Consider the following 7,198-nt stretch of genomic DNA (forward strand, 5'->3'; position numbering starts at 1 on the left):
GGACTAATAGTTTAGAGATAATACCACCTATCCATGTTTCTTTCGAAAGTTCAAAACATTTTTATTGTCATGCAATTACCATTAAAACATAAATTAAACAACAAGAGTAGATTCACACCTGGTCGCTCAGTGGCAGTGACCGTTTGGGTTCACGCTATACTCCAGAGAACTGCATTTGCCCCTGAAGTCAAACATGACAGTCAGATTTTGCCTGGTAACCAAAACCTAAAAAGTGTTGCCTTAGAATTGACTGAATTGGAACACAAATGTAGTTCAATAACTCAGAATTTGGATGGATAATGCACGTCAGAGCAATAGAGATGAAACAGTCTCTGTTGGATAGTTCGGTTGTTTCTGTGAGAAAGGATGATTTCTGCCCAAGTTGTTGGAGACATAGTGGAACCTTTAAAAGAAGCACCCACAACACCCTAAGTGCATTTACCCAGTGAAATATAAAACTAATTCAGAGTATACGAAAAACGATTTTTGAAAAAAAAACATGGCTTTTGTTCTGTGTCAGTTGAGTTGGTGAATATGTTGACATTACTATGTAATGGATGACAGATCATAGCAATTAAAATTCCAGTCATTTACCTTTCTATGTTTCATGTCAACTATGCCTGACTTCAGACCAGGCCGAGAGCATTTTCATTATTGATTTCATGACTCCTGTTGTTGCTATAAATACATTTTTAAAGTTTGTGAAGCATACAAAAATCTTACTAGCAAATGATGAAACATTGAACCCATACAATTTAAATTGCTACTTTTGCTGTCTTGTGGGCAAACACATTAATAATGTTGTAATATGCAAACAATGATGTCTGTCAAAGACAATATACTGATATTGACTGTTGTTCAGGATGATAGTGACAAAAGTTACTCGAAAGATTACACTCAGGAGCAATCAATATTAGAAAGCTGAAATCCAAAGGTTGAGATATTATGACATTCAGCAGATAGATTTTACAGTTAGAAAGTTAATATTTTATCTCTATCACATTGCAGAAAATTGCATATATAACATCTGAAGTAGACTGGTGTGGATATTTTTTTATCATGTAAATTTTTCTCTTTCTTTTCTCATCGACTCCTTCCTGAGGCAATCTCTGTCATTTGATCTGTTATTCAATGGGATGGATCTTGCCTTTTTGCTTGTATAATAGGGTGGATAGAAAATTGGTAACCCAGAAACCTTAAAAGAAATCTTGTGAGAGATATCAAATGGGCCACTATCTTGCTATTACCCATTTCATACTAACATAAATTCGAGATCTAACACAGTGAGTGTTAATGTGACTCAATGCTGTTCTCACATGACATCCACATGTATAGACTTTCAGAAGCTGTCAACTGAAGTAACCTTCCCCTTCTTAAACAACGACTAACAATGTTAATTATAACACCTTACTGTTACACTAGCTAACGTAAACTAACTCAGCATAGACAGGGTTTAAACCTGTAAGCCTCAACCTATGTGATTAGTGACATTTTCTCCTGTAACCTGCCATTGAATTGGCTGTAATTTCCAAACCCGTGACTTCATGGCAGTCAAGTTTGTTTGTGATCCTGTCATAGTTAAACATCGTTAATAAACTGCTGATGAATAAGGACCTCACACCTCAGTTTTTTTTCCTGAACCATGGAATGAATGAAACTTAAAATATAGGCAAGCCCTGTCACAAATTATTAAAGTACATTGTCTTCAAAACATTGAGTGAGCTGGTTAGGAGTATGTTGTGGAGTATTCAAATAAATTATTCAAATGAAAGACAATTGAACAGTAAAATTGCATTTAACTGTCTGCACTCTCGCAAGAGCAGTATAATAGTGAAATGTCTAATCTTCAATTACATTGATGTAAACATCAATATCAAGTGACATTGTATAAGTAGCCTGAATCAATCAGTGAAGCACCTTACAAAGCACCAGTCTTTGGGATGTCAAAGGGTGCTAATCTTTTTGTTTTCTTCTTCTTTGATTCAATTCACTGATGATAATAACCCTCCAGATAGTGTCAGCACAACTGGGCAATCATGGAAATGGTCAGATTGCATTTCACCAGTCAAAATTGCAATTCAAAAGTCTAATAACTATACAACATGGCCTCCAGGCATCATTGAAGGTGCGTTCCCTACATGTTTTATGTATTTCATGTGTATTGTCAGACTGAAATAGGAGAAAAATCTAAATTTATAGATCTACTTTCACCATAAGGTTTTGAATATTAAAGGGTCACAATTGCTCCTTGTATTGGAGTAATCACACTCAAAGATTGAGCAGTGATGTTTAGTAATTTCATAAATTCAAGTTAACACAGAAATTGCATGGCCCCCTGCACTACTCACAAAATTGCTGCCTGCCCTTCCAGCTCTTTTTGCATATTACTGTAAATTCCATGAGTAATATTTTAAAAAATCTTGGTAGAATTTGTTAAAACTCCTTAAGCCACTGTTCCCATACTGCCGTTTGAAACATTGATTCTGTTCTAGCAGTTGCATCAATTTACCAATTTTGCCATAGATATCTTTGAGAATTCAGAGGCATCAGTCATTCCTGTATGAATCATAGAATCCTACAGGAATGAAGGAGGCTATTGTTTCCATGCCAGCTCTCTGAAAGTGCTACCAATTATTCCAACTTCCCTGCCCTTTCCCCATAGCCCTGGACATTTTTTTTTCTTTTTAAGTAGAATTGAGGTTACTTTAGGGTATGTTTCCACTGCCCAGCGTAATGCATTCCTAATAATTACAATTTGCTAAACGAAGCGTTCCCTCTTTTTCCTGCCCACGCCCATAACCACAAACCATCAGCTCCACCTAAGCTTTTCATCCAACTGTTAAAATTGAAGTCCTTTGTTTACCAAACCGTCTGTAAATTGAAACAAATTCTTTCCATCTGCTTTAACAAAATACCTCCTGCTTTTGGAGATGACCATTTTAAGCTGCTTTACTTCCCAGCTAATGATTAAAAGAACAATTATGATGGATTAATATTGAAGCTTGAGCTTCCAGCAGTGTGATGACTGAGGATATGATTGACATTCTGAAGGTTGGATCATTGAAGAGGTGCAATGTAATCTGGGGAAACTACAAAGTTCAGTGAGGCCTATGGCATACTTTACAATCTAGCCATTAAAAGGGGCATTCTCCATGGGGAGCAAAGAGAAGAGTGAGCAGGGCAGGTGGGAGAGGGGAGAAAGATGAGGAAGATAATGATCTGAGTTTCAAGGACAGTCAGTATTTTATACCTAAAGATCTAGAAGGCATCTTAAATTAGATTCTTCCTCATAGTCCTGTCATTGAGGGCAATTCATTAATTCCATCCTTCTCACTTTTGCTTTCCTCTGCAATGAAGATGTTTCAGGAATACGTTCTCTGCTTTCAGCCACAGTCCATTATTCAACCCATGACAAAAATCTCAAATCTCAAAGACATGGAAATAGCTTTTCATAAAGCAGAGAGCACAACAGTTGACTCTCTGTTTCCTATGCGTACTCCCCACTCTACTGAAAGGTCCTAGCTGACCCCCTAAGACATTGTTCAAAACACAGGTGAAAGTAACTGGAAGATTTTGCAAGAAGCTGCTGCCCCCACTCAGATGGACATTTTTCTCTCATATTTGCTGCAGAAAAACTCAGTATCATGTACCTATCAGCATTAAGCATAGGAGAGAAACACTTTGTGATTGAAGGAGCATTAAGCTAGGCTTTAGGAATGGTTTGTCTCAGCCTAAGGCCTGGGACCCGAGGTTTATAAGGAAACTCTGATTTGAGGAGGTCAACAAATGTCAGGAGAACAGGTGAAGGGAGGGGTTCATGGAATGGGGTAAAACTCTGGCAGACTGAGGGGTAGGAATGTGCTGATCATAGTGGTGTTGGTAGGGAGGGTATGTGGAGGTAGTTGGGGGTGAGTGGGACTAAGAGGCTCGAGGGGTTTAGAGATGAGTGTTGGGAGTGAAAGGCTGGAGGCTGGGAGTGGTGGGGTAAGAGGAGCAAGTGGGTGAGAAGGCAGCAGGGTTGAGGTGAGAGAGTCAGGGATGGTGTGTTTTGGGGGTGCAGAGAGGTGAAGCTGTGATAGTGCAGAGGTCCAGCAGTGGGAGTAATAATCAAATAGGTCCTTCAGAGGGAATGACAGTCAGGTAGGAGGTGGGGGAGGGGATGGGAATGATCAGTGAGACATTTGGCTAGCTATAGTGGTTGGAATCTTATTGACTATGAAATCCTTGATTGGGGTTGTTAATCTGGGCCAATCAGAGAGCCCTGGCTGACAAATATAAGCAGGGGATTAGCCCGGGTGTCCTTGGAGAAGGAGCAAAAAAACAAAAAAAAGAGAAAAAAGAGGAACAAACAGAGAAAAAAAATAAGCAGGGGATACGTTGGGCCCGGTTGTCCTTGGAAAAGGAGCACGTGGTGTCCACCAACACCCTGGAGTTGTTCAGGGGGAGGTGGGCGCCGCAGGGAGTGGAGTGCATTATTTCTCCCTCCAACTTTATTTTGATTTAGTCCCTACCCTCCCCTTCACTGTTTTGATCACACAGCACTGCCCTTTGATGTGAAGGGCAGTGTTTGTCACTGGCCACCCAGGTGTTTTCCTATCTTCCTGGTGGTGGAATTTGAATAAAGATTGGTGCACTTTGTGTCTTTCACTGTGTCTCACACCTGCACACACACACCATGGGTGCTGGGGAAAAAAATAAGCACTACCGCACTTAGGTGGTAGTGTGGGGGTTAAATTTTAAAAAAAAGAAAAAGAAAAAAAAATAAACTGGTGAAAAATAATAAGCAGGGGATACGTTAGGAGCCGGGTGTCCTTGGAAAAGGAGCACGCGGTGTCCACCAACACCCTGGAGTTGTTCAGGGGGAGGTGGGCGCCGCAGGGAGTGGAGTGCATTATTTCTCCCTCCAACTCTATTTTGATTTAGTCCCTACCCTCTCCTTCACTGTTTTGATCACACAGCATTGCCCTTTGATGTGAAGGGCAGTGTTTGTCACGGCCACCCGGGTGTTTTTCTATCTTCCTGGTGGTGGAATTTGAATAAAGATTCATGCACTTTGTGTCTCTTACTGTGTCTCACACCTGCACACACACAACATGGGTGCTGGGGAAAAAATAAGCACTAAAGAAAAAAAAATAAGCAGGGGATTTGCGGTAGTGTGGGGGTAAGAAAAATAAAACAGGAGTCTCAGAAGTTCTGCTCACTCTGAGAGCTGGCTCTGAGGGAGCTGGAACAGTGTCATGTACTATGCAGGTGTAAATAAAGGGAGAGAAAAAAATAAACGGGGATTCAGAATCTTCTCACTTCAAGGATTGAACTTGAGCTGGCAGGCCACAGTTAGTGTGCTGTGCATATTTAAATAAAGGGTGACTTGGTGACCAGCCTCTGTGCAGTTATTTCAGTACGTGGTGGTGGAAGGAATGATTACTGAGTGGTTGCTTGTTGGAGAGGGGGGGAAATGGAAGTTGGGTGGCTTGCTAGATTTGCAGTGGGAATGAGAGCAGAAAAGTCACAGGAAACAGATGAGGAGTGAAATGTGAGTCTGGCTGTCTTGGCCAGTTGTGTCAGATTTGGGAGGAATAGGGAGAGATTTGGGCAAGTGAGAAAGTGAGTGAAGTGAGAGTTGGATTGTTGATGGGGAGAGCATAGAGTGAGATTCATAGGGACGTTCAACTACCTTTTCTTCCCAAAATATGTTTAGCGTTGAATAGCTTTTTGTAGCTCTGAATGGTTAACCATACTGTGCCTCTGATTGGCTATTTGGTCCAGACCCTCCAATTGGCGGTTTAAAGATTCCAGGGACATATTACATTCACAGCTGCAGCTACATGGTAATATCAACCAGCAAACATCCTAAGGGTGGAGGAATAAATGAGGATCGGTGAAATGGCTGGCATATGGGTGATTGACTACAAAGGTGGTGGGGGAGGGAGGGAGTTGCAGTTTGAATGAGTGAGTGGCTCAGAAAATGGTTGAATGAATGAGCGAGTAAGTGAGTAACTGGACAACAAGTTGGTGGATTAAGTAAGTGATTGGGGAGTTGATTGACTGGGAAAATGGTCATGTGAGTGGGTGAGTGGGTGACTGGAGGAGTTAAATCCGACAATATTGTTGAGTCTGGTTCCAGGCCCTTCCCTGGCAATCAGGACTTAGGACCCAGTCTTTGTCTCTTTTACACTCTGTTTCTTAACCAAAAATCAAAATAAAAGGTTTCATCAGTTAGCTTTGCTGATTGGCAGGACATTTTCATCGATTAACAAACACAGACAATGCATTGAAAAACTCATGAGGTCTGGCAGTATCTGTGGAAAGAGATGTATGAGTTTTGTATGACTGTTTTAAATATAACATTAATTAATTATCCATTTAAATGATTGCTTCATTGCTCGCAACCTGCTTTTGCTTCTGAAGTATGTGTTTACAAGCCAATATCTATCTTTCTGAAAATTATGCAACCAACAACTCCCATCCTTGCCTCTGAAAAAGAATGAAATGTGGCCTTCCATCCTAAAACAACCTTTTGAGGGTAACTGGGACAAGCAATAAATACAGTCTTAATTGTGTTGTCCACAGCATAAAAGCAAACTTTTTAGAAGTAATAATTTAACTCTGCCTTTACATTAAGAGATTGAAAATATTAGGTAGTTTCCATCCAGCTCATAAATTGTTTCAAATATGTATAATGATTTGCAGTCCTTTGCTGCTCCCCAAGAGATCATCAATCCTCTTTTGCTATTGCACCCAGGACCTGAATTGATGCTGCTTAGATGCTGGTCATCTTGCATATTCCACCAACTTTTGTGGCATCTTTGTTATAAAAGTTCTCCATTGCATTTCAAGACAACACCAAACTTTGTTTTTACTTATTCACAGGATGAGGACATCACTGGCTGGGCAGCATTTATTGCCCATCCTAATTGCCCAGAGGGCAGTTAAGAGTCAACCATACTGGGTCTGGAGTCACATGCTGGCCAGCAGTTTTCCTCTCTAAAGGTGGAAATGTGTTGCTGGAAAAGCGCAGCAGATCAGGCAGCATCCAGGGAACAGGAGAATCGACGTTTCGGGCATAAGCCCTTCTTCCTGAAGAAGGGCTAATGCCCGAAACGTCGATTCTCCTGTTCCCTGGATGCTGCCTGACCTGCTGCGCTTTTCCAGCAACACATTTCCAGCTCTGATCTCCAGCATCTGCAGACCTCACTTT

Source organism: Chiloscyllium plagiosum, unplaced genomic scaffold (assembly GCF_037043375.1).
Source record: "Chiloscyllium plagiosum isolate Xiang-an unplaced genomic scaffold, Cpla_swu_hap1 HiC_scaffold_7, whole genome shotgun sequence".
Lineage (NCBI taxonomy): Eukaryota > Metazoa > Chordata > Chondrichthyes > Orectolobiformes > Hemiscylliidae > Chiloscyllium > Chiloscyllium plagiosum.